This window comes from Sphaerodactylus townsendi, linkage group LG04 (assembly GCF_021028975.2).
Source record: "Sphaerodactylus townsendi isolate TG3544 linkage group LG04, MPM_Stown_v2.3, whole genome shotgun sequence".
In the NCBI taxonomy this organism is placed as follows: Eukaryota; Metazoa; Chordata; class Lepidosauria; order Squamata; family Sphaerodactylidae; genus Sphaerodactylus; species Sphaerodactylus townsendi.
In genome coordinates this window covers 38,203,731-38,231,449 of record NC_059428.1, presented here as the reverse complement: position 1 = coordinate 38,231,449, position 27,719 = coordinate 38,203,731, and the positions used below count along the sequence as shown (strand labels likewise).

General features: G+C 41.8%; 1 protein-coding gene and 1 long non-coding RNA gene across 3 annotated transcripts in view; one reads left to right on the top strand and one right to left on the bottom strand.

The window, feature by feature from the left end:
- Window positions 1-27,719, bottom strand: part of LOC125430856 (limbic system associated membrane protein) — a 576,886-nt gene that overhangs the window by 129,890 nt on the left and 419,277 nt on the right. The gene's annotated exons all lie outside the window — the stretch shown is intronic.
- On the top strand, window positions 115-5,364 carry LOC125430857. Its single transcript, XR_007244229.1, has 3 exons — window positions 115-381; window positions 4,716-4,717; window positions 5,352-5,364. It is a non-coding gene; the product is annotated as an uncharacterized LOC125430857 (long non-coding RNA).

Here is a 27,719-nt window from a genome sequence, read left to right as displayed (position 1 = left end):
CATAGCCATGTATGAGTGTGAAAGCTAGACTACAAAGAAAGCCGACAGAAGAATAGACGCATTTGAGTTGTGGTGTTGGCGAAAGCTACTATGCATACTGTGGACATTTAGGGTGACAAACACAGAAGTCTTGAGCCACATAAAACCAGACACATCACTAGAAGGGAAAATAACCAGACTCAGACTTACATACTTTGGTCATGTGATGCGATCAAATTCGCTATAAAAACCTATGATGCTTGGACTTGTCAGTGGCAGGAGAAGATCTGGGCGCCAAAGAATATGATGCTAGATACCATAAAAACTGATACAGGCATGAACATCAACCAGCTGAAGGAAGCAATACTTAATCGAAAAATGTGGAAAGAGCTTGCATATCGGGTCACCAAGAGTTAAGAACAACTGAATGGATACCCCGTTTCCCCAAAAATAAGACATCCCCTGAAAATAAGACATAGTAGAGGTTTTGCTGAAGTGCTAAATATAAAGCATCCCCTGAAAGTAAGACGTAGCAAAGTTTTGTTTGGAAGCATGCCCGTCAACCAGAGCATGCATCTGTGGAGCGGAAAAATAAGACATCCCCTGAAAATAAGACATAGCGCATCTTTGGGAGCAAAAATTAATATAAGACACTGTCTTATTTTCGGGGAAACAGGGTAACATCATCATTATCATTATGCTTGAAACTGTAACCAAAGAATGAAAAGTGAATGTATATAGGTGATACTTTATGTATATAGTCTGTTTCCCTCTCAGTTTAAGTTAAGTTATCTTATATTTAATGATTTCTGAGGTAAAAAGGTTGGTCTTTAACTATATCAGGGGTCAGCAACCCACGGCTCCGGAGCCACATGCGGCTCTTTTGTCCTTGTACTGTGGCTCCGTTTGGCTTGGGCAGGATAGACGGCAGCAGCGATGCCAACAACGGCAAGTTGCACTTGGGATGCGGCGACCACACCTCCTTCCCCACCCCCTCCCTCCTTCCCTTCCTGTGGGGGTGGGGTGGGGGTGGGGCTTGGGGAGGCAGGGCCAAATGGCTCTTTGGGTGTTAAAGGTTGCTGACCCCTGAACTAGATAACTATTCATATCATAAAGTGGCGCACAAAGCTACATTCTGCTCGTTACTCTACTAACAGGATCATAGAGTAACATACCTGCTGCCCTTCAGGGGGATCCTCCTTCTACAGAAGACACTAAGTAAAGAAGATCACATTGGAATATCCTGCATTTTTAGAGGAAGTCATTTCTACTGAATCTGTGTGTACGGCACCATCTAAAATTACACCTCAATTTTGCCAATATGAAAATGATGTGTTTTTAAACTTTTTAAAAAAACTTCTGGCTTTTATATCTTTCAAAACAAGATTTGCCATTGTTTCTACCTCCCAGACCAACCTGACATCCTTTTTACACCTAGCATGGCTTAATTAATTAAGTCTCCATAACCCTTCCTGTGCTCCATCTGAAGACAATTGAAATCTGAAGACAGAAAAGCTTTTCAATCATACACAACATCACTCTACTCCCCATTCCTTTTTGTTTTACTTGATACCTGGCTCAACTGAAAATTCTATAGAAGTCAAAAGTGTGCTCCCTAATTTATGACATTTTAGTTGGTCCTAATAAGTGATATTGCCCTACTGCTGTTTTGAGATTTTTGCTTTCTATCTGAAATCTCCCAGTACTGAAACACTGTTTCCTCTTCCTTTTAACCTTAATGGCCTGTGCTTTGTGTTCCTATCAGACGTTATCACAAGGCTTAGAAGATAACCGACCTAATGTTAATTAAACAGTTACCATTCATGACTTCTTAATACGCTCTTCATATGCAACTTATTTAGCAAAAGTAAATCTATCTGTGAGTCATACAGCTCCCCTGCAAATGAATCAGCAAGTTGGAGACTCTCATGTAATATGGTCTCCAGAGGGGCAGTCAAGATCTGATAGTGGTAATTGTCAGAAGGTGTGCAGCATGCTCCCTTTCTCATGTTGCGATGGAACAGGCTTCCCACAGTTAAGGGATGTTTGACAGCAGCAGAAATGTGATGGTTGCTAAGGGACACTAGAGGCCAAGAAGGGAAGGGAATGAATGCAGCTGCAAATTTCAATATTACTCAAAACACTTCAGTTCCAATTTAATCTCAGACCTGGTATCAGATGCCTGGCGATGGAGGCATTAGAAAAAATGTAGGTTTAGAAGACCAGAAAAGATTAAATGAACTTGGAGAATGAGTGATTAATATGTACCATAACAGTTATGCAAACACTAGAAGAGATATAGATAAGTTAGCCAACAAAATTGCTCTTTGATTGGCAAGTTTTTTCTTAATCAATAGCTTTTGACTGACAAGCTGAGAAAGATTTATTTGTCCCAAACCTTGAGCTACTAGAAAACTGAAGACACAAAGGCACAAAAGACTCTGGTAATAAGGTGATGGAGGACTTTACCCATCAAGACAAGAGGGATGTTGAAACCACTGCTGGTCCTTTAATTGACACAATGTACTCTACAAAGTTCATAACAATATCAAATTGTGATCTCAAAGGAATGGCTACTCAAAACAGAGACTGTGTCTAGAATACTTTATAGTTATTATACTTGAAGAATATGAATATTCAGTTTCATTAAACAGAAAAGCACTGGACACTTTGCTAGCAGCAAAAGACATGGCTGTGACAAGGTGCTGATTGCTATCTGGCAGAGCGAGGAGATGTGCAGGTGAGGAAGTGTGGGTGGGTGCATGGTGCCCTTATGGCAGAACCAACAGCAGGCACGGACTTCCAGTGGAATGGCATTTCACTCTGGTTGAGACTCTAAGTGCTCCAAGACTACACACTGATGATAGGGGCTATTATTTGCTGACTGTAGAGCAAATTTTCTTAGCTCTCACCTCCCCAGATATTGAGGATCTTTAGTATGACAAGCAGACTGAAAGGGTTTGGATTTTACACCAACTAGTTCTGAAAAATCCAGAATCAGCAGTATGAATCAGGCATTGAGCTCTTGGAAAAAAGCCTTTTTTTAAAAAACAACAACAACAACTCACTTTAAAATTTTTCTCCTTGTTAGTCTTCTTTCGTTTTCTTTCTTATCTCTTCCCTTTTTTACCTCGTTTCTGGAAAAGGTCCATAAAAGGCAGGCCTGCACAGACCTTCGAGTTGACCAGTTGCTGGTCTACTCACCTTCCCTGTTTTTATATGGTTATGTTCTGGCACTTTCTACTGTGTTCAATCTATTTTTTGTCACAGCTTGTTGTGTTGGTCATCAGGACAAACCCTTTGGGGAAAAGGGTCCTGTGTGCCTGCTCCCCATTGACAGGGCCCCTATAAGGGGCCTTGGAGGTTATGGCAGATCACGAAGCCATGTGCTCAGATGGGGGGCCTACAACCCTTGCCAGGTAATAAGGAGAGAACCATATAGGAGCTGGCACCCAATTAGCTCCCAGGAACTTGCCACATCACAGGTTCTCCTATGCAGGCATGCTGGGGGTGAGATATTTCATTATGTCAGCAGGTGAGCCATCCAATGTTAGGATCTATCACCATGCTGCACCTTTTTTCCTTTGCCTGCAATCAATAAATAAGCTGTGGCCAACAAATTTTACCAAGAAAATAGATGTTTGCGTGTTCATTTGGTCTCCAGGCTCCCCTCCTTCCACTCCTCAGATTGGAAAGAAAATAAAGCAAAATTAAGGGTCTTGGTCTTTTATCTATACCACACAGGAAGCACCGATGAGTAATTAGACTGTCAACTGCTTGGGAACAGGGTCATCTATGCTCATGGGGTGGTATTAATAACAAACAGCCTGCTTCAATACAAACATTTAAAAATGGACTAGGACACACTGATGAGGAAATCTCACAGCCACATTTTGAACCCTTTTGTGAGTGGGCACAATAGTCTCAATTGTTAGCACAATCAAAATAGTCACAGTAATTTCCTTACCAACCGTCATTACAACATTCACATTGCCAGTGGGAGCTTAAATCTCTAAATTGGGATGGTGTTTGTCATAAAGTCTGTCAGAATCTTAAAGAAAAGCTGGTTGCTTCAGTGAATCTTTTCACCTTGTAGTTCTTTTCTGCAGAAGGAATGCATAACGCCCCTTGAAGATTCTGATGATAACTAGTTTAGTGTTGATTGGTCTTTGGGGATGGGAACTAGAGCATTGTGTAAGAGCCGCTGAGCCCTCTTCTGCTGCATGTGGCCCCTGCAGCATGCCCTCTGACATTTTGCAGAGGAAAATACCCCTGCCTTTTCTAACATTCAGGGCCAAAATTTCTCTGAAACCAGAACAAAGTTGACATGCCTGCCATATCATACAAGTAATCTTACGAATGACAAACTTTTCTAAAAACGTCAGTTTTATTTCTGACACGACATAAAGAGATAATGGCCTGACTTGCACCCCCAACTCATATCCCCATGTCCACCTTTCCCAATTTTTGAGCTTTGGCTACTATTCTCAAACTACCCAAACAAGCCACTCTATCCTTATAAAATGCTGAAAACATTCCCCACAATGCTAGACTCTAGCTGCATTAATTTACCCCACAATGACTAATTATGTAAGTGACTCTAAAGCAGAGTAAGGAAAGTGACCAGTATCTTTGGAAAGACAAGAATAATTACACCAACGTCTTACCTTATGACTTCTTAGTTGGAGCCCTGTTTCCTTCAAGGCCAGATACAGAGACAACCATTATATATAAAGTTGTAGGCCTGTTCATCCAAGAGATTTTAACCCCCCTGACATCCCCACCAGCCCAAGGAAGTGTATTGACTCTTAACTCCTTGAAACACACAGCCACTTGCCCTATAAATTAACTCTTATCTTTCTTTTTTTTAAAAAAAAGAGTAAATAGGCTCCATTTTTAATGCTAACATAATATACAGACATTCCCATGAGCTATGTTTGAACCTGGATCTGAACTATTTGAACTTACTTTTAATTGGGCACTGCGCTGCAATTCCAGTTCATTTCTGTCGTTTTGGATGGGTTAGTATGAAATCATTTGTATATATTGCAAGAGTGGTAAGACACGTAGCAGCAAATGATTCCAAGACACAGCAGGCCTGTGCAAAATGCCTTGTAAGTGCAGCATCTAACAAAAATAATAACAATATGTTCTTCATATTGTTCTCCACATGCAGAATTAGATATCATTGATTTAGGATTTATTACTGTTAGGATTTTACAAGAGTCTGCTTCATTCAGTCAAAAAACCAGAATCACATATGCTTCTTGAAAGATCTCTCTGCTTCTTCTCTCAGCTAAAGAGGACCGATAGGCACTCAGACACCCAGACCGAACACTTGCATAGATAGAGTTTGCTGTTCCTATATTTAGTGCAAATTCATTTGTTATCTAGTAAAGTTCAACAGTTCACTTGCATCTCTACATCTCTTATTATTGCATCTCTGCATCGCTTATTATTTACTCTGCTAATTCATTGCAATACAACAATTTCATTTGTCATTTCTCTGTAAAGGCTACATATAAGCCAATACTGTGAGAACACTTTCAACCTGTGAAGGACTCTGTGTGCATAAAGAAGACTAATCTGTTTATGGCATATATATATATATATATATATATGGCATATATATATATGGCATCTATCTATCTATCTATCTATCTATCTATCTATCTATCTATCTATCTATCTATCTATCTATCTATCTATATCTATATATCTATATATCTATATATCTATATCTATCTATCTATCTATCTATCTATCTATCTATCTATCTATCTATATATATATATATATATATATATATATATATATATATATACATACACACACACACACACACACACATTTGTGATTTTTTTTACCATGCTACACAGCAAATTCAGACTACAGCTCTTTGTTAATAATAGTCAGATTGTTTGATTCAGATCCCTATTTTTTTAATCCTTTCAAGTTTCCCCACTATCAGAACACAGCTTTATCACAGGGGACAGAGGCCCAAGATGTATGAAAAATTACAGGCTTTACTAGCCTGCCCCTACTGACAAGGATCATATCTGCATTACAACAACAAATTCCAGGAAATAGATCTGTAGAATGAGAAAGGAATCAGTGATTACAAGGGGATAGCAGGCACCCTCACATATTTCATGCTTCCTCAGCTTTCAGTAACAGTGTGTTCAAACCTTCTACAATAGATTAAAAATTTAGAAGGCCTGCAGGTGATTAAAGAAGCCTCATCGCTCACTCCCATCCTTCAGCCCTGCAGCAAGCAGATGCCACCGCTGCTCCAGGCAGGCCAAGTTCTAGCTGCGTCAGCCTGGCCAGGAACAGTGTGGGATGAATGTATTTATGTGGGATGCAGTGAAGAGATCTATTTTTCTTTCAAGTTATCTCCACCTCCAGTTTAAACTAACACTGCTTACCTCTGTCACATGTTCTTGGGCAGGAAGAGAAAAATCACCCAAAAGGACCAGACTAGAAGGCAAGAGCTAATCTTAGAGCAGAACCAAAGCCCTCAACTGGTGATGGCTGTTTTTTTTTAAAGCTGTCGTTTCTTGCTCTTAGTGGTGTAGTGGTTAGAAGCAGGTTGCCTCTAATCAGGAGAACCAATTCTGATTCCCCACTCCTCTACATGAGCAGTGGATTTTTATCTCGTGAACTGGATTTGTTTTCCTGCTCCCACACATGGGCCCTTTCCTCACAGTGGAAAGGGCGCCTCTCCACTGGCAGAAATTATGCCGGTGGAGGGGAGGGGGTCGTTCGCACGGGAGTGTGCGGAAGCTGGCTCCCCACAGAGGCTCAAAGGCACAGTGCGGAGTCACGGGCCTCTTCAGATTCCCCTCATCTCTCACACCTCTATCTCTCCAGCATCGGTCTCGAGGGCTGCATGTAATCTGCTCCACGTTGCTGCCCTCCAACATCCAGGGGTTGGAGGGCAGTGTGAGCAAGTCTCAGCAGCTCTCCAGACCGACGCCGGAGGACGAAGTGAGTGGTGGGGGGAAGGGGAAAGCGGCACCTTCGTCGTGGTGCGGTTTGCACCGCGCCGATGGGAAGGTGCCGCTTTCCAAAAATTTCCCTCGGGAAGGGAGGTGGAAAGCGGCGCCTTCACACTGCTCGGGGGTGCACAGGACGGCCTGTGTGAACAGCTGCCCAGGGATGCCGTTTTTGCCGTCCCTGGGCCGCTGTAAATGGCCCGTGCGGAAAGGGCCATGAAGTCTACTGGATTGCCTTGGGCTAGTCACAGATCTCTCTGAACTCTCAACTCTTCTTCTTCTTATAACAGTAGCCATATCTTGCTTTCTTAAATAAAATAAAATATAGTCTTAAATCCATTTGTGGTTGGCCAAGCCATGACAAAGCAGTCAGAAAAGCTACCAGGCCAATCAGAAGTGAAGTGGCCAGGACCGAAGTGACCCAGTTATGTAATACTCAAGCATTTGTCAGAAGGGTCCACACAGGAACCAGTAATGAGCCAGGAGCTGGGTAAAAGAAACTTCTGGCTGTTGAGCTGAGAGGGAGAAAGGACCAGCAAGTTTTTCTCCCTTCTTCCAAAGCAGACTGTCTAAAAGCAGCAGAAGCATGGGGTTTAGGACAACCATAGTTGACTGAGACCATGAAAGAACAGCAGCGTGGTGCAATAGAGACCAAGAAAAAAGGCCAAGTGGCCACCGATGAAGTACACTGGAGCCCCATTTTGGAAATTGGGCTTAGAAATTCTTCAGTATTAGAACTTGCAGTGGAACTGGTGCACCTGGTACACTGGACTCTAACACTTTTGACTTCCATTCTATAGAGTATTTAATGGGAAAAAACCCCTTACTCCTCTAACAGTTGACCACCACCTTTTCACGACCCCAGCCCCCATAGAGTTTCCAGGCTTGCAGTGATCTGTGTGAGCCTTCCTTGCTACAGCAGACTGGCAACAACAAAAAAAATAGAAGAAACAATCCAGGCATCTCAGAAACGAGACTGAGTAAAGAGAAAGAAAGAAGTAAACAGTCTGGCAAACACTATTTAGTCTCTCTCGCTCTCACTCTCTCTTTTCATAGGAACACTCTCTTTCTTCTTCTCTTGCTCAGCTGCTGCTGTCCGGCTTCAAGTGAATTGCTTTCTCTCTCCTCTCAAATAAAAGAGATTGCCCTTCTCCCCCAGCAAGAATGCAGATGATAATTTGGCATTGTCCAGGACCATTATGCTGTCAGCTCTCAAAAGAAAATAGGCCTTGTAAAAATCCTGTAGTCAGACAAAGCAGAGCGAGCACTTCATGAAGGCTTGTACTTCAGGCTGCTAATAACCTTTCCTGAACAATGGCAAACATGGAAATCTCCACAGCCGAACATGAGAAACCTATGCAAACTTCACCTCCACTTAATCATAACTCTTGTTCCAACCTCAGCTCTCCACAGAATGGAATGAAATTTCTCATCTAGCTGCTTCCATGGTCTAAACCAACAGTGGCAAATAGAGGTGTCTGCTTCAACAAGACAGACCTTGGGCTCAGCAAAATATTGCCTTGGTCCAAGAGTTAAACCCGATTTTTGTTTTCTGGAAACAACCTTTTGTTTTGAGTGTAGGGTTTGAGGGCAAAAACGCCTCTGGAGGGGTATAAGAAAAAATATATTTCTTTTTGTTTCCTGGTGGTGTAATATGGAATTATACCAGTGAAATTTCAAGTAACGCTTTTAAAAATCTCAATTGCTATATCTGTACTGGGAGAGGCAAACGGTTTTTCTATCCTGAGTGGGAGCGGGATTTTGTTGTAGGGCAGGCCTCACAATGTACGAGTTAAAATAATATTCCACACATGAAGTGTGTTTATTGACATGCCTAACACAGGAAGCAACAATGACCCCACTCCTTTTCTCTATGAAAGTCTGTAACAAATCACATCAGCAAGAACTAATGCAGCACATTCTGGTCTCAACTTCTGATGAAAAGAAAATTAATGTTGGATATTGGGCAGAAATGCTTAGGATTCCATTCTCTTTCATGAAGAAAGAAGTGTTGTCTGGATGAGCAGGAGGAGGCAACAGTGTTTGCCCATGTTTAGGCAGCTGACCTATTGGCCCATGATGTATTACTGGATTTGTTTCAGCTCAAAGTATGGCATCAAATGACAATATCAACCAGCTACCTAAGCAATGGCTGTACTCAACATGAACACGTGCAGAACAAGTCCTTGGTGAAAGAGGTACTCAAACAGGCATTAGGCCTGTCTCTAGACAAACCAGCTCCTCTCGCACAGCCTCCATCTCCTTGAAGAAAATATATAGGATTTACTAAAGGATATTATAATTGAACACCATTATGTATCTCCATTTCTACAACTGTGAATATAAGAGATGTTGTCTCACTTGAGGCAATTTGACATGTTAATACACTAAAAGTGGGCCCTCTGGGCAGTCAGTGACATTCCTACTCACTTGGTCTCCCTATGTTTTCATATTACTGCTATTCAGATGTAGCAGCAGGCACATACACTGTCATCAGGGAACTCACAGCATTTCTGATTTGTATTGGTTGGTGCCTCATGCTAGACAACCATTTCTTATCTCTCAAATTGCAATGAGGACTTAATAACTGCCAATGAAAACTTATCCTGCAATAAATTTCTTAGTGTTCCTGTGACCAATTATCCATGAATAAGATGACTAAATAAAGTGAGATTTCCAAGTCAGTGTGCATACACAGTCACACTGCCTGGGGCCATAAGTAAAATTGTAAAATTTCTGGAAATTTTAAACCAATGGAAAAGAAACACACACACACACACACACACACTCATTTTCCCCCCTGGGAAAAAATGCTAGACAACCATCTCTTATCTCTCAAATTGCAATGAGAATTCAATAACTGCCAATAAAAATGTATCCTCCAATAAGTTTCTTAGCGTTCCTGTGCCCAATTACTTATAAGAGGACAAATTTGTCATTATTCCTATAGTAAGATGACTAAATTTTCTCATTTTTCCTTGAAATAATATGACCCCTGGAAAAAAAATGTAAATTTGGGAGTAGGGAATAAAATACATGCAATATTTATTTCTTATCAAACAAAAACTACTTTTATGGATTGAACAACATAAAAGCATCATTTATAATACAGCATATAAAACTGAAGTGTATGGCATACTTATGGAATTAAAAGTATAAATATCTTCATTTTTAATAAGAACAATGTTATGTATACCAGATACTTGAAAAAGGGCTGTAAGCAGCTGCATCCTATGCCACTATAGCAACTGTATCTTTATTTTTTTGCCGTTTAAGAAAGAGGTAAGAAAAAATAAAAGTTTGAAGGTAGAAGACAAATTTTGTAGTAAACAAAAGAACAGCTCATTATTTGACTCAAACGCTTACAGAGTCACAATCGGTAAAACTGCCAGCATGTTTGGATATTAACTTTATGAAAATGTATTATAGTTCATTAACTTTTGACAAAACTATTACATTTAAACAAAAAGGCTTGAAAATACTGTATAAATTTACAGTGTAAGAGTTTTTTTATTCATTTAAACACCAACCAAAAAAAACACCAACAAAAAAAAACCCTTGAAAAAATTGTATGTGGGGTCTACAGTGTTGAGAGTTTGTATTTATTGTTCCCCCAAACCTCCCAATTTTTCCACAGGAAAAATTGAGAAACTTGTCTGACTTTGATGGGTATGAGAGAAACACTTTGTTAGACTAAGTTTTTTCTCAGAAAAATATTTCATAGAAGGTTTTTCTCTTCATTCCTTAAAATTTCCTTGAAAAATTTAGATGGTGCACTTGAAATGAAAAAGGCAAATGGGATGATATTGGGTCAATACTACACTATTGGGTTAATACTACACTATTTTTTAAGTGTTAGAAGTCAGGCACTTTTTTTTTTAACCCCACACATGTTATTAAGTAAACAGCTGATATTTTCATCTTTGTACTGTTGGCTAGTTTTATTTAAAACAAAACAAAACAAAATGAGTACTTATTATGCTCTAAGTCACAAGATAAGCATTTTCTATATCAAATAAACCAATACTGGAGACAGAGGGACAGTGTCAGAGATGACACAATGCCCCTTTCAGGACAACCCTAAAAATGATGTTATGCCTTTCTAGTCACCACCAATTTTACCACAGTTTCTGGCAATTTCTAGAGACTTGAAAGTGACATCATGTTAATACTGACACCATCCCTCCGTCTCCATCCCTCTGGTCTCCTGCTGTCAACCCTAGTTCCCATTATCAGGCTAGGGATAATTAGAGCTTGCAACTGCCTTTTTACAGCTGCATGAAGAAAGTCAGTAGATGCAACCTGTCTAGTGTGAACATTTCTTGGTTTTTTAAAAAAATTATCCAGTTTTTCTGTCTTGCAGGTCGTCTATTAAATGCAGGAATCCAAGCAGAAAAAAAGCTCTAACCACCCTACTCTGTGAACAAAAGGACTATTCAAGTGCTTTACAAGATAATGGTAATTTATTACACCTTTAAAAATTCACACACTCACACAACATGAATTCTAGGATCCAGCAAGACATGCTTACTTTCTGCCTCAGACTCATGGAATATTAACTCAGCTGAGATAAACAGCCAGTGCAATCCTAAAGAGCTATACCGATGAAAGCCCAATGTAGCAAATTTTCTTAGAAAGGAGCATATCAGTTTAGAATGGCTCTGAGATTTCCCCATGCTAATAGAAGACCACTATTTATTCTAGTCTTGTTTCTGTTGTTTAAGAAGCATAATTTTGCAACTAGAACATCGGCAGGCAAAGCCTACTACAGGGGTGGCCAACCTATGGCACTCCATGCTGGAAGGATGATGGGAATTGCAGTCCATGAACATCTGGAATGCTTAGGTTGGCCACCCCTGGCCTATTACATTACTTCTAAAACAGGAAGAACCTTCATCTGCTACATTTCTGCCTGTCGTGCTACTATGAAAACTCCCAGTAAAGACCCCATAACAAGATTCACCTGGATAAGAGACAAAAAAGCTTTTCAATACTAACTCTACCTTGAAATTAATTTGAATTTCTGGTGCACAACCAGAAAAGCCAAACAACCAACCTTCTTATTAGGATTCTCTACAGTCTTGTTCCATCTAGTGGGAGAGGGAGTCTTTACAGCAGCCCTGTCTTTACAGCAGCCCAGAGCACAGTTTAAACATAGAATCACAGAGTTGGAAGAAACTCCAAGGGCCATCAAGTCCAACCCCCTGCAATGCAGGAACACATAATTACCAGTTTTCCCATTTCAGTAGAAGACCTCCTAGCCTCCGTTTCTATTGTCTATCAGCCTGCTAAGGACAGGCAAAGGCAAAATATTCAAAACAGCAGCACTGCACTATGACTTCTGGTTTTGCCATAGAGTTTTGTATGAATCCCAGAAGATTGGATTGAGTGACATGATATCACTTCTGGATATTCATTGGAAGTGAATGACATGCTGTTGCTGCAATGTCTATACATCCAGTCAGTGTATCCTCCCTGATCTGCTGCTTGTCAGTAAATGACTCCCACCCTAGCTCCCACCTTTCTCTCCCTTTTCATTGACACTTAGTAGTAGGGATTAGGACAGGGGTGGGCAATTATTTTTTCCATGGGGCCGCATAAGAAACAGAAACTATTGTGGAGAGCGGGGGGCCAGTCAGGGTCATCCGGTGGGCCGGATGTGGCCCGCGGGCCATATAATGCCCAGGTCTGGATTAGGATAATCCCTGCAATCCACTCATTAACCATTCCTGGCCAGTTCTCAGAACAAAAATCTCAGCACAAACAAGAGTACCTTCAATCTAAAAATGTGAAAAGGACAATTAAGTGCACAATATTGTGAACAGCTATATAACCACAATAGATCATACACATTTAACATTAAGAAGAAGAGATTCCAGATCAGAGGATATGATTCCAAGCAGGTATAATTCCTCAACACCTATCATGTTGTTAATTAAACACTGTCATCAGAGAATTACATTAGAGTTTGGTATAAAAGCAGTTGCTATTCAAAATGTCAATTAGTACTTAGGGTCTGACTCATTACTTTTCCTCAGCTGTTAAATAGGATGCCTACTAGTAAGAACAGCTTCACCTAGAAGCAGGCAGATTGGCCTGAAGAATAGAATGAGTAGCACTGATTTAAATCAGATGACGATCTGGCTTGATTTATTACACTTTGAAATCTCTGAGGTCTCATCTACATCCCTCCGTGTGACTGCATGTCTGCGTATAGTTTATATATGTGTGTGCGTGTATGAATACAGACAGACTGCACAGACATATGGTTTATTGGAATTTTATGGGCTGCAAAATCTGTGATAACGGGAGGAAATCCATTACCTGGTTAGAAGATAATATACATTTGCAAAGAGTACGAGCAAAGAGATTGGAACAGAGGATTCGCAAGGAAAAGGTACATTATTGGTAGAGTTGCAAACGGGAAAAATGCCCTGTCCCTTTAACAGGGGTTTAGCGGTGTGATATGTGCCTCTTTTAAAGGGATGCCATATATTTTCTCAGGCCTGGTTCTCCAATCTGTATTATTATTATTATTATTATTATTATTATTATTATTATTATTATTATTATTGATACAAAACAGTTACACACAGCAAGCAAGATCAATATGCTGGATTTTGTATTACATCACACGTCGGACACTTCCCAAGCATCTAGGACTGTGTGATGTATCGACGAATAATGCGTGCAGAGCCGAGTAGGGTGGCCTTTTGCAGCTGACATATGGTGATTTTGTCAGCGCCAATTGTTTTTAAGTGCCGTTCAAGATCTTTAGGCACTGGGTAAATCTAGTGTGCCGATCACCACTGGGACCACCTTTACTGGTTTGTGCCAGAGTCTTTGTAGTTCAATCCTTAAATCCTGCGTACCGTGTAAGTTTTTTTTCCAGTTGCTTCTCATCAATCCTGCTGTCACCAGGAATTGCGTAAATTACATATACATATTTATTATTATTATTATTATTATTATTATTATTATTATTATTATTATTATTATTATTATTATTATTATTATTATTATTAATTCAATTTCTATACCGCCTCGATCCCCAAAGGCAATTCGGGCGGTGAACAACTATAATATATAAACAATAAAAAAAAGCGAGCAAACTGCAAAATACAAAACATAGGCTCCGCTACAATAAAACATCTTAAAATACATGGCTAAAACAGCGGTTAACAGTTAGGGCAAATTAAACAAGAGGCGTCCAGGCTCAATTTAAAACCCACCCCAAGAAGGGGGGGACGGGCAGGCCCCTCAATATGAGAGGAGCTCTGTTGTACTCAGTGCCAAAGCAGGAGTACAGTGGGGGGGCACCATATCAGCGGCTGGACACTCCAAAGGCCCGGTGGAACAACACAGTCTTACAGGCCCTGCGGAACTCACCAAGGTCCCGCAGGGCCCGGACAGTTGGTGGGAGGGTGTTCCACCAGGCCGGGGCCAGCGCTGTGAAAGTCCTGGCCCGTGTGGAGGCCAGCCGCATCATTGAGGGGCCGGGGACCACCAGCAAATTGGCCTCTGCTGAACGCAGAGGCCGAGTAGGGACATATCGGGTGATGTGGTCCCGAAGGATCTCTCAATCTAAATATAAATAATTAGGCAAAGACATTGCAGTTATGTTTACCACATGGTTCTGATAAAATTCCTGTGATTTTAATCGAAACATGGAAGGTACACAATAAACATTTGCGAGCAGATGGTGAGACTTTCTCCGGCAAATGACTACACAACCACGACAGGCTTGGAAAATGGATTGGGCCGCAGCCCAATTTATTAATTATTAACATAATTATATATATAACTATATACACTATGTACAATGAGAAGCTGGGCAGCAGACGGGTCTTATACTCTGACTCCTCCCGCCTTTTGGTCTGTAGACCAATCATTGCAAACCTTGTGCATGCTTGGTCCCAAGCAATGCTCTTGCAATGCCTTTGCAAACCCCTTATTGCCTCTTTGCTCACCACAGCTGCAATGGCTGCTCCCGGTGATTCGGTTGCTGCCATTTGTCACTGGTATCCTTCTCTATTTGGAAAATATATGCCTATCACATTAGCAACATTCCTTGACTGAGGCACACCCTACTTTACAGTTATTACTTGAACACTTTCCTGTGTTTTGCACCTGGTTGCCACCTTGCACAGCTGTAGCAGAAGCAGGGCAGAAATGGGTGTGCAGCAGACCTGGGTGTACAGTCAATCACCCAACCGAACAGGCAAATTGTGATTTTAAGTGGAAAGAACAGTCTTCTTATTCAGCAGTTACTCTGGGCTCCTGCTCTTGAATTTGGCCAAGGTGTGGAGTGTTGTGGCGGGCAGGTGGCCTGCAATCAAGCTGAATCCAAAGACAAACAGCCATTGCCTCTCCAAAGCAAAGATCAATTTCATATGCCCTTGGTAAAAATACATATTCAACTGCTAACAACTCCCAACCCAGGACTTGTGCGCAGTCTGGTCACAATACCAACTTGCAATACTCCACCCCTTTTACCCAGCCTATAGAGATGTTGTGAGAAGAAAAACAATTTCCTGGAACAAGGATTTCTGCCCCACCCCCAAATGCCATCAGCAGACTACAGGAGTCCTTTCTTTGCCTTCCAGCAGGACTTGCAATGAGGGGAGGAAGTTTTTGCAGGCATCTGTGGGTGTGAGAGATGTGTGGACGCAGAAAAAACATATCTTGACTGATATATCTCTTAGGTCCTAGGTCACATACATCTCTCTCCCTCTTGAAGCTGCCTAATACTGAAAGAGACCACGAATCTATCAAGGTCAGTATTGTCGGTTTTAGCTGGCAGCACCTCTGCAGAGTCTCAGGTAGAGGTCTTTTACATCTATCTGAACCTTTTAACTGGAGATGCCAGGGACTGAACCTGGGACCTTCTGTACACAAAGCAGATGATCTATACCTGAAATGTAGCCTTCTGTACTTAGACACATAGTGCACAAATTCTAGTACATTTCCTTTTCTCTGCCCTCATCACATTGAATGATCATTACTGCAAAGTTAAAACACCTTTGTTCACTCTCAGTACAATATAAGGAAAAATACCACATTTGTCTCTTCCGAATTCTCTTATTAACTGTCAGTTCAGGTGCCCTTTCAATTTATTTATGAGAAGTTTCCACATGGCTGGAACAATGCTTAAATAGCCAAGCTACGTGAGTGGGGTCCAGTCACATGAGCTTTTCCTAATGTTAATTTTTTTAAGTGAGATTAGTTAAATGAAGTGTTCCAAGTGGGACACAACTTTTTTCTCCTCCTGTTCTCACTTAGCAGTTTGAAAATGGAAGAGGGTTATGCCATCTAATAGAGGGCATAAATTTCCTTATCTTTATTTTGCACAAAAAAAGTCTGAAATCTCAAGCATTTAATATATTCTACACAGAACAAAGTTAATAACCACCCAGGATGGCATATGATGGTCTTTTTTACTTTGAGAGACCCTTTCAAGAGGATCAAGCAGTATAGTTTGACCTTGTTTCAAACTTCATCACCTATCAGTGGACAAGGCAACTGGCCAGGAAGAGCAGAGTGACCTGCTGGTGTTCATTTTGGAGGGCTTTTCTCAAAGCCACATCTTTTAAAACAGTGTATTTTTAACAGGGGTTTGCAGGGGTTTTCTCTTTTTCTCCTTGTAAGGTTGCTAAGAGCTGAGACTGCTGGAGGTGGGGCTTAACAGGGGTTAACAGAGGTTACTCTTTGTCCTGGGCTGCTAAAGGTGGGGAGCTCCTGAGGTGGAGCTTCAATTCAGCTCTTTAGTTTCTGTAAGTCTCTGGAACTAAAGGCGGCAATGACAGCCTGAAGGCGGCGCCGCAATTTCTTCTTCTTTTTAAAAAAATAAATAAAATTAATTAATTAATAAGGACATTTCTTACGAGGGATAGTAGGTACAGTGAATAGCTCCAAGGGGCACTGACTAAAAGTTTAATATCTAAATATATAGAAAACTAAAAGCAGATATGAAGGCAGGAAGCCAGCCTTAGGGGGATGGGGGCTTCCCAGCGTTTTTTGAAACACATCCTCGAAAGTGTCACATGTATGACTATCACCGCCGCACAGAGGGCCAGAAGTCGTGGTGTGCCCTCACAGCTGCAATGAGCTCCCTGGCATACAAGCGAACGTGTCCGTTCTCTTGGAAAGCCAAGGTTGGCAGACCTGGAGAAGCTGAGAGAGGCAGAGAGGGCAGACAAACAAGGCTTTCAGGGACCCAGCAGCCGGGTCCCATCTCCCAAGGTGACACATCTGCTTCAGATGTCATGGAGAATGAGAGTCTGGGTGTGACAGAGGGTGCTAGTCTGGCGGTGGGGAAGATGTTCCCTTAGATGGGACCCTTCCTTAGTTGGTGGTCAGGGATATCCTCTCCGCGCCACTCGAGGATACCACCCACCTGCGGGGAGGTGCGTGGGGGCTCGCCTTGGTGTGAGTAAAAGGTGATTCGGATCATCAGGAATATAGAGAGTTGGGTTTGTGACAGGCGTGATGACCGCATGGGTGACTTGCCTGCCTGGGTCGCGAAGGTTGGGCGGATGTCATCGCTCACGCCTAGATAGGCTGTTAGAGCAGTGCTGGGGTGGAGTCAGCAGTTTGTGCAGATCCACATTGGTACCAATGACATTGGGAAATGTAGCCGGGAGTTTCTGGAAGCTAAATTTAGGCTGCTAGGAAAAAAAGGTTAAAAATCCAGGACCCCCAAGCGTGGCATTCTCTGAAATGCTGCTACCTGTTCCATCAGCGGCAGAGGGCTTGAAGCTAGGGCAAGCTGGAGATACAGGGTCTCAATGCGTATGGATGAGAAGGTGGTGCAAGACAGCAGAGGGTTTCAGATTTTGTCAGGAACTGGGGAACCTTTTGGGATAAGGCAGGTGGCCTGTACAAAAGGGGACGGGCTTCCATCTTAAATCCAAAGAGGGAACCAGGCTGCTGGCGCTCAACGATTAAAAAAAAAAGGTGGCAGAACAGCTTTTTAAACTGGATCCCTGGGGGAAAGCCCGACTAGGAGCTGAGGTGACTTCGGTGTCGGAATACAGAAGTCCATGGGGATGCAAGACAGAGAAGAGGAGGTTTTTTTTAAATCAAATCTCACATACAAGTGAAGAGCACACAGCAATGTGATAAAGTGATAGTGTCTACTAAAAGGCTGAGGAGGGCAAAAAAAACACATAAATCCCAGGTTAGGGACAGAGACAGAGAGGTGATACAAGTGTCTCTATGCTAATAGTAGAAGCATTCGACCTAAAATGGGGGAGCTGGAGTACAGGAGTTTTGAAGGAGGACATTGGATATAGTGGGCATCACAGAGACATGGTGGAATGAGGAGAACCAGTGGGATGCTAAGTTGTTATCCCAGGTTACAGGCTCTACAGGAAGGATAGGGACAGGGCGTGATTTAGGGGGTGGAGTGGCCCTCTTACATCAAAGAGAGCATAGTGTCACATAAAAAATAGACAAATGCAGTGGGGGGAGCTGATTCTCCCTACAGAAGCTTACTTCCCGTGGATATCAATACTCAGGGGTGAAGCTATAGTTTAACATTAGGAATATATTATCGTCCCCCTGGACCAAAAGCGCACAAGAAGGATTCTCCTGGGAGATGGAAAAAAAGAAATTAGAGAGGCCAACAAAAGCAAAAATGTCGTGGTAATGTGCTTTGATTTTAACTATCCCCATATAAACTGGAAAAAAGGAAAATGCAATGTTCAGGTCTCATAGTAAGGAGAGAACATTCCTGGATATGCTAAAATGACTGTGGCTTTAGGAGCAGATGCGGTTGTAGAACCGTAACCAGGGGAGATGTGGATCCTAGATCTGAATTCTATATGTGGGGACCCAGGACCTGGTCTGCGGGAGGAGATCAAAGTGTTGTTGAGCCGATAGGGAACAGCCACCACAATGCTGTCAGATTCAGTATCTCTGCATTGCGAACAAGTGACAACTACTAATGTAGTTACATTTGCCTATTCAAGAAAGGGAAATTTCTCAAAGATGAGGGGGGATAGTCTTGCCCAGAGGAAGCTGAAAGGGAAAATCAAGAGAGTCAAAAATGTCCAAGATGCTTGGAGGTTATTTAAAAACACAGTCACAAAGCTCAGCTGGAATGTCAGGTTCCGCAGGGTTAGGAAAGTGCAGCGCCCAGTCCAAAAGAAAGCCACCATGGTTAACAAAGGGACGTTGAAGAGGAAATTATTAGGAAAAAAAAAAGATGTCTTCTTTTTAGAAAAAAAATGGAAGTCCAACTCCTAAACTGGATAAAAGAATACCATTGTGAGAGAGAACACAAATGGTGGCAAAAGAGAAGCAAAGTTAGCTGTAAGGGAGGCAAAAAAAGGATTTCATGAGGAACACATGGCTGTGAACATCAAAACCAGCAACAAACAGTCTCTTCAAGTACATCAAAAGCAGGAAGCCAGCTAAGGGAATGACTGCAGGGTCCGTTAGGGATGACAAAAGGGAACAAAGGGTGTGCTAAAAAGATGACAGGGAGATTGCAGAAAAAGCTGAGATCGAATTCTTTTGGCATCTGTCTTCACCCAAGAGGAGAGGCGGTGAGGAAAATTCCCTGCACCTGAAACCAAGCTTCTGTAGGAGGCGGTAATCCGGAGGAACTAACAAAGATAGTGAGTGAAGTGACGAAGGAAGAAGTTCTTGGCAGCCATTGATAAACTAAATGTTACCAAATCCCCTGGCCCAGATTGCATTCACCCAAGAGTTCTTAAAGAGCTCAAGCATTGAAATTGCTTGATCTTCTCACTACCTTAATATGCAACTTATCCTTGAAATCAGGCTCCATCCTGAAGACTGGAAGATGGCCAATGTCACACCACAATCTTTAAAAGAAAGGATCTAGGGGGGGGACCAGGGAAATTACAGAGCCAGTATAAGTCCAGTTCTTGACATCTGTTCCTGGTAAATTAGTAGAATCTGTCATTAAAGATAAAATTACTTATAAAACATGTGTAGAAAAGCAAGACCTGCTGAGAAAGAGTCAGCATGTGCTTTTGCAGAGAGCTAAAAATCCTGTCTTACAAACTTTACTAGAGTTCTTTGAGGGATGTAAACGGAAAGGCATGTGGGATAAGGGGAACCAGTGGACATTGGTTCTACTTGGATTTCCAAAAGGCTTTTGACAAAGTTCCTCACCAGGAGACTATTGAGAAAACTCAGCAATGAATGAAGGAATAAGAGGGAAGTCCCTCCTATGGATTAAAAACTGGTTGGAGAAACAGGAAGCAAAAGAGTGGGTGTAAATGGGGAAATTCTCACAATGGAGAGATGTAGGGAGTGGTGTCCCCCTAAGGATCCGTATGATGGGACCAGCAAGTGCTCTTTAACCTATTCATAAATGACCTGGAAGTAGGTGGGTAGCGTGGGTGGCCAAGTTTGCAGATGATACCAAATTATGTAGGGTGGTGAGAACCACAAAGGATTGGCGAGGAGCCTCCAAGCGGACCTTTTGATAAATTAGGTGAGTGGGCTAAGAAATGGCTTAAAATGCAGTTCAATGTAGCAAAATGCAAAAGTGATGCAGCCATATAGGGGCAAAAAATCCAAACTTCACATTAGCTACATGCTACAGGGGGGTCAAAGGTGCTATCAGTCTGAACCCAGACCAGGAAAGGGATTTGGGCGTCTTAGTTGATAATGGTTTTCGCATGGGAATGTCAACCTCTCAATGTATGGCAGCAGCTGTGAAAAAAGAGCAAGAAGCGCCTCTATGCTAAGAGGGGATAGTGATTAGGGAAAAGGAATTGATGAATAAAACTCGCAAAAGATTGTCATGCCCTTTATATAAAGCTCGTGGTATGCGACCGCGACTTGCGGAGTACTTGTGTTCAGTTCTGGTCAGCCACATCTCAAAAAAAGGATATTGAAGAGATAGAAAAAGAGGTGCAGAGAAGAGGCGGCAGCGAGGATGATGATTGAGGGGACTGCAGCACCTTCCCTATGAGGAAAGGCTGCAGCGTTTGGGGACTCCTCTTAGTTTGGAGAGGAGACGTCTGAGGGGGGATATGGATTGAAGTCTATAAAAATTATGCATGGGAAATTTGAAAATGTTGACAGAGAGAAATTTTTCTCTCTTTCTCACAATACTAGAACCAGGGGGCATTCATTGAAAATGCTGGGGGGAAGAATTAGAACTAATAAAAGGAAACACTTCTTCACGCAACGTGTGATTGGTGTTTGGAATATGCTGCCACAGGAGGTGGTGATGGCCACTAACCTGGATAGCTTTAAAAGGGGCTTGGACAGATTTTATGGAGGAGAAGTCGATTTATGGCTACCAATCTTGATCCCTCTTTGATCTGGAGATTGCAAATGCCTTAACAGTCCAGGTGCTCGGGAGCAACAGCCACAGAAGGCCATTGCTTTCACATCCTACATGTGAACTCCCAAAGGCACCTGGTGGGCCACTGCGAGTAGCAGAGAGCTGGACTAGATGGACTCTGGTCTGATCCAGCTGGCTTGTTCTTATGTTCTTATGTTCTTATCAGAGCATAAAGCAGGGGTGTTGAACTAATTTGTTACATAAATGTGACTTGGTTGGGCTGGGCCCGGGGAGAGGCAGTTGCTGCCTTGCCTGGTCTCATAATGACATTGGGGGTGCCGGGACTGGTAAGCCTGCAGCGGGGTACAGTGGCTACCTTGACAGGGCTTATTAGGCCCACGAGCCATCTGAGACCAGTCCAGAGGTTTGACATGTTTGACATCTCTGGCATAGAGAATTCTTTCACAGTCCCATGTGACATCTGATTGTAAGGATCGAAGACAATGGAGAAGACTAGTAGCTGAGCACCTGTGCAGAAAGGAGGGAATACTGATGGGGCAAAGACACTCCAGGTGGTTGGTACTTCCTCACCATATCCTAGGACAGGGGTCAGCAACCCGCGGCTCCGGAGCCACACACGGCTCTTTTGTCCTCGTACTGTGGCTCCGCAGCGGCAACACCAACAACAGCAAGTTGCAATTGGGATGCAGCGAGTGTGCCTCCTTTCCCACCCACTCCTTCCTTTCTTCCTCCCTCCAGTGTCCTTTCACCTCCTTCCCTCGTCTGCCACCTGGGAAGGAGAGGAAAGGACGCCGGAGGGAGGGAGGGAGGGAGGGAGGGAGGAGGGGGCGGGGAAGGAGGTGCGCTTGCTGCATCCCAAGTGCAACTTGCTGTGCTCAGAAGGGCGTCGCTAAGCTGCTGGGTCTATCCCCGGCTTCGCTTGGCTGGAGAGACAGGGGCTTACTTGGGGAGGCACAGGGGCGAAAGGAATGTAGGACTTGGGGAGGCGGGCCAAATGGCTCTTTGGGTGCCAAAAGTTGTCGACCCCTGTCCTACATCTGTTCTGTAAGTATAAGCAGAAGTTGAATACATTCTGAAAACAGTGATTCATTGGTGCATGGGTTCTTATACTTTGATCCTATACATCTGCATCAAAGGGTGTGTTCTGCAATGCTGATAAGATATAAATGCAGCACAAGTGCAGCACTATCTACACACTTGTGAAATCTTGGTATTCTGTTGTTATTCAACTTTCAAAAAAGAGACCTACATCCCCATTCCTGTAAGGATTCAGCCAGTAATCCTTAAGATAAGGTTATCCAGCATTAAAGAATATCTTAAGTTCTATGCAGTGGCATAGCGCCAATGGGGAGGAAGGGTGTCACGTCCTGGGTGGTGCTGCGGTGGGGATGTGGCCGGGGCATTCTGGGGAGTAGTAGGGCAGGTGATGCTGTGGCAGGGGCGCAGGGCGCGCGCATGCCCCGGGCACAGTTTCTGCTCGCTTTACCTTTAGTTCTGAGGCTGGTGCATGAATACATTCAGCCATCTTTGGGACAATTCAGTATGCATTTAGATAGTTCTTTCTTGAGACTTCCTTTTTTCAAGTTCTAATAGCTGGGGGTATGCACCTCTGCAATGCTACATACATTTTGCTGGTTGCTTGCAAAAGCTATTTTGTGAACTCCAAAACAGAATTGCTTATAGATTTTTATTTGTTCTAGATCTAGATAGACTAGCATTTACTTTATAATACTGGTTTGTATCCTACCACTCTGCTCAGCTGAAGGCAGAACCTTTCTCCTTCCTTGGGCATAAAAACCTCTTTCTGCAGAAGGAAAGGGTCTTCCCAGAGGAAGGTTCTTTTCACCACCAGGGAGTTGAGTGGACTTTTGCAGTTACTGTGAAATTTTACAGTTACCATTTTGCAGTTACATTGAAAACCTTAGCCTTCCATAATCACCCTAATTGCCTTGGAATTAAAACAAAACCTTAGATGATGACCACATAACCACAAGTCACATCAAAGACACAGACTTCATTTAGATCTGGGATGTTTGTGACACTAATAAGTCAAATTTTCCTGGGAAAACTACAATTTATATAGTAACATAACTGTTTGGAGACTCAAGAAATCTTTAAGCTCAGCATATATATTTAGAATATGGCCACACATATGCGCAAAAACTCCTACTGATCTTTAATTACAGCCAACTCATGGTGTCCTACGCCGAAGGCACAGATATTTCAATAGTTTTCCTACAGATTGCCCCCACTTGGAATGAGTCATGCGGTAGACATTATTAATGCAAAATATTCTCTTTCAAAAATGCTTGCATATTGTCCATGCTATGATCACTAACTGCCTTGAAAACCACTTTTAAAAATGACGGTTGAGATGATATTTAACCACAAACCTCATTTTGTCACAGATGACGTGAAAGTAGTGATGCACATTGTTCTCTTTACTAATCAACATCCTCTTAGCCAGTAAAACCTAGGGATGATGCAAAATTTGCAGCAAATACATTTGATACTCAAACACACCATGCAGCAATCAGACACAAGCCAATCATAGGATCTATTCAGTTCAGCCCTGAGCGACTCAAAAACCTTCCATGCAGGTTTGCATCAGGGTTATGAGCATGAAAATGATGCTGATGCAGTCATTAACAATGATGAGGTTGACTTAGATTGGCACTAAACAGTACATTTTTTTAAAAAAATAGCATTTATTTATTATATGATTTGCAACTGATTTAACTGCAACTGATTTAACTTAAACAATTTCCTACTGAATAGAGAAATGATGCAGAAGGATGGGGGGGGGATAGAATTGTGGCGTAGGAGGTTAAGAGCTCGTGTATCTAATCTGGAGGAACCGGGTTTGATTCCCAGCTCTGCCCCCTGAGCTGTGGAGGCTTATCTGGGGAATTCAGATTAGCCTGTTCACTCCCACACACGCCAGCTGGGTGACCTTGGGCTAGTCACAGCTTCTCAGAGCTCTCTCAGCCCCACCTACCTCACAAGGTGTTTGTTGTGAGGGGGGAAGGGCAAGGAGATTGTAAGCCCCTTTGAGTCTCCTGCAGGAGAGAAAGGGGGGGATATAAATCCAAACTCTTCTTCTTCTTCTTCTATGTAAGAACTCACATGTATGAAACTGTGTGCTCTATTGTACTGTTGCAGTTGAAACAACCTGATGAACATCCATGAATGGGTCAAGGAACAGATAAACAGTTCATTGTAAAATGTGCTCTGTGTTTCTGACTTACAAACAAGATATGAACCAAACTGGTCTGAGTACCTCCTGTAAAATTTTGCTGAAGTCTGTCTTCCCTCTACTGTGACTAAATAACATTTGCATCTAGTGACTTCATCTTATTCTGGGTTGGCACCTATTCTCCAGCTGCAACCTTTATTCTAGAAGATAATTTTAACTGTTTATTCATTGTTTTCATTCCCCATTCTGAATCTTCACAAAGCAGAGACCAGCTAGGCCTATGAGTCCCTCTATTTGTGGAAGAAGTCTTGTTTTACCTTCCTCCACCACTGTCTCCAGCCCAAATGGAGAACCTAGCCCTCATTTGTATGATTTCTGAGGGCCATTTTAAATTGGACATGCTGGACACTCTCTTGCTCACTTTCATTTTGAGATTCAAGAATGGACACTGGTAAATTTGGTCAAAGGCCTGTTAGGATGTTGACATTTCACCAGGTATAAGGAAAGTTTTAAAGAAGTTTGCAAAGGTAGTGAAGTACTTTACATTTGGCCGGAAAGTTTCCTATGCCTGTGTATGTTGTAGTCTCTGAGATAGGATTCTTGAGATGTATCTGAGAGGAAGAAGTATCTAGCCAAACTGCCAGTTGTGATTAAGGAGAGATCTAAGGGGGTCACAACAAACTGTCCCCTCTTAATTTGAGCACTGATTTTGCTCCCTTTACCACCAATAGATCACAATATTTCAAATACTGTCATTTCTGTTTATTTGCATACTGTAAAAGTTACGTTTTTATTGCTGATAATATTGAAATAAATGTTTAATGGATGTGACATTCATGTCATATAACCAATAACTAATTCTTACATGATGTTGCTGTTCATGTCTGTTTATTCAGTTTATTTTAGTGGGCATTTATTGCCACACCAGTACCAAAGAATGAGAGACATAAATACTAATGGTACCACAGACTGCTGCAGATGTAGAAGCAGCGTGGACTCATTGGTGCATATGGTATGAGATTGTCCAGTCATCTAGAGTTTCTGGACAGAAGTCTACGTACAAATAAAATTAATAGTAGGGCAGTGTGATCCACTGATCTCAATAAAAATGGCTCTAAAATTTCAAATATAAATGTCTGATTAGAATGTGTCCCAACTTTATGGAATGTTAATATTGGGCATAAACTTTGGGTTTTATAAATGATATTTGTGGTCCAAAGGCTGATATCAAGTTTGGAAAAATAAGCATTCTTTGTCTATATACAGCACACAGAATATGTAACTATTTTAGCTACCTATGAATTAGGATAGGACTTAGGATATTATCACAGACTATTGTGGCTGACATGTATTCAGAGATTTGGACTTCAGTTGGCCACCACTGCCCAGCAGGGCCTTGTGTGCCAGCAGAGCTACCAGTGAAGATATTCTATTCCCTGCTATGGGAGATTCCCGGGTTGTTTTTTTGTCTCTAACTTTTTTGGGGGAAAATATAATCTGTAGTTAAGTTATACGAAGAAAAAAATTGGCTATATATGAAAAGGCCTTAGATTTTTCAGTCAAAATCAGGAATGACAAAAAAAAACCAGTTTTGGATTAAAACTGTAAAGAGACTCAAGGGAGCCTACAAACTCCTTTTCCCTTTCTCTCACAACAGACACCTTCTGAGGTAGGCAGGGCTGAGAGAGTTCTGAAGAATTATGACTAGCCTAAAGTCTACAGCAGGGGTAGGGAACCTGCGGGTCTCCAGATGTTCAGGAACTACAATTCCCATCAGCCTCTGTCAGCATGGCCAATTGGCCATGCTGGTAGGGGCTGATGGGAATTGTAGTTCCTGAACATCTGGAGAGCCGCAGGTTCCCTACCCCTGGTCTACAGGGATGTAGGAGTGGAAAAACAAATTTGGTTCAAAAGGGTTTTTGTCTAGAGTTTTTACTTGGTTCCCAACCAGAAATCAAGTCTTATGAGCTTTCTGTCATCCTTTGCATTACAGATTAGTAAAGTATCTTGTATGATTCCTATAATGAATTTTTATTAATAATGACTATCACTGCCTGATATTGCCACTTTGAGTTTAATGATTAAACCAGAATGGTTTATTAAGATCTGGAAAATGAGTTTAATGATTGAGCTAACATATTATGTATCTGCTCAAGGCATTTTGAATTTCATATTGAATACATTCTATGAACACTGGCCTGTATTTCTAATGTACCGGAACTCTACATTTCAAGATAGAATCTGCTTACATGTATTCTTTGGTATGTTACAGCTGATAAAATGAAATCAATTTATAAAATGGATTTATTTTAGAAGAGCTTTTATTATTTACTTAACAAACTTTACACTTTTTCCAAAACAAAAGAACATATGGATGGCTGGGGCTGCCAGTTGTGAACCACAAAAAAGAAAATCTTGTAAACCTTCTCCTATCATGTGAAAGCCATGAATTGCAATAGAATTTTTTTTTTAAAAAAACCTGTTCACATAAAAATTAAGTTTTGACCATTTCTGCAGCTATCAAGCTATAAAAAAGAAAACAGATGAGCTCCTGCTGAAAGCGAAGGAGACACTTAGAAAAACAATGTTAATTAGAACCTTTGCATATAGACAGAAAGCAGAACAATTTTCTTTAAATCTGTATCCACCTTCAGAGCTATTAAACCATTTCTTTTTTTTTCAAGCCATCATCATTAAATTTGTCTATCCTCTTCTAAATCCATCTCAATCAGTGCTGGCAATTTCCTCTAAATTAATACACCAAACTACCCTCCTGCTGAGGAAAACAGTTTTGCTTTGCAGATAGGCTGTGCTGCAGAATGCATAAAGATGGCAGCAGACTCATCCCTTTCTTTAATGTGGTTCTGATGGAAAACTGCATTCACAGAACAAAAATGCTGTTCATCACCTTAGAAATTAAAAAAAAAAAAATCCACCCCGCTCTGTGTTTTTGGCTGGAGCAATAATCGACAACTCTTCCATATCTAGGTTTCCTTTACTTTTGGAAAAAGCAGTGGATCACTAAAAAACGTGGGATCCATCAACACATCATGTAAACCTGGTGAACAGGGGTGTATTCTACAAAAATCTGGTATTGTTTCAGATCCAGATTGCCAGCAGGGCACCTACTTTGTGCTCCTAAATTTTCAGGAGTGTTCTGATTGAGAATCCCAATTTAGGAGCTGGATTTGTTTGTACCCAGATTTGCCAGATGTCAGAATAGCTGTTCAGCGGTGCCTGGTATATAGGGATG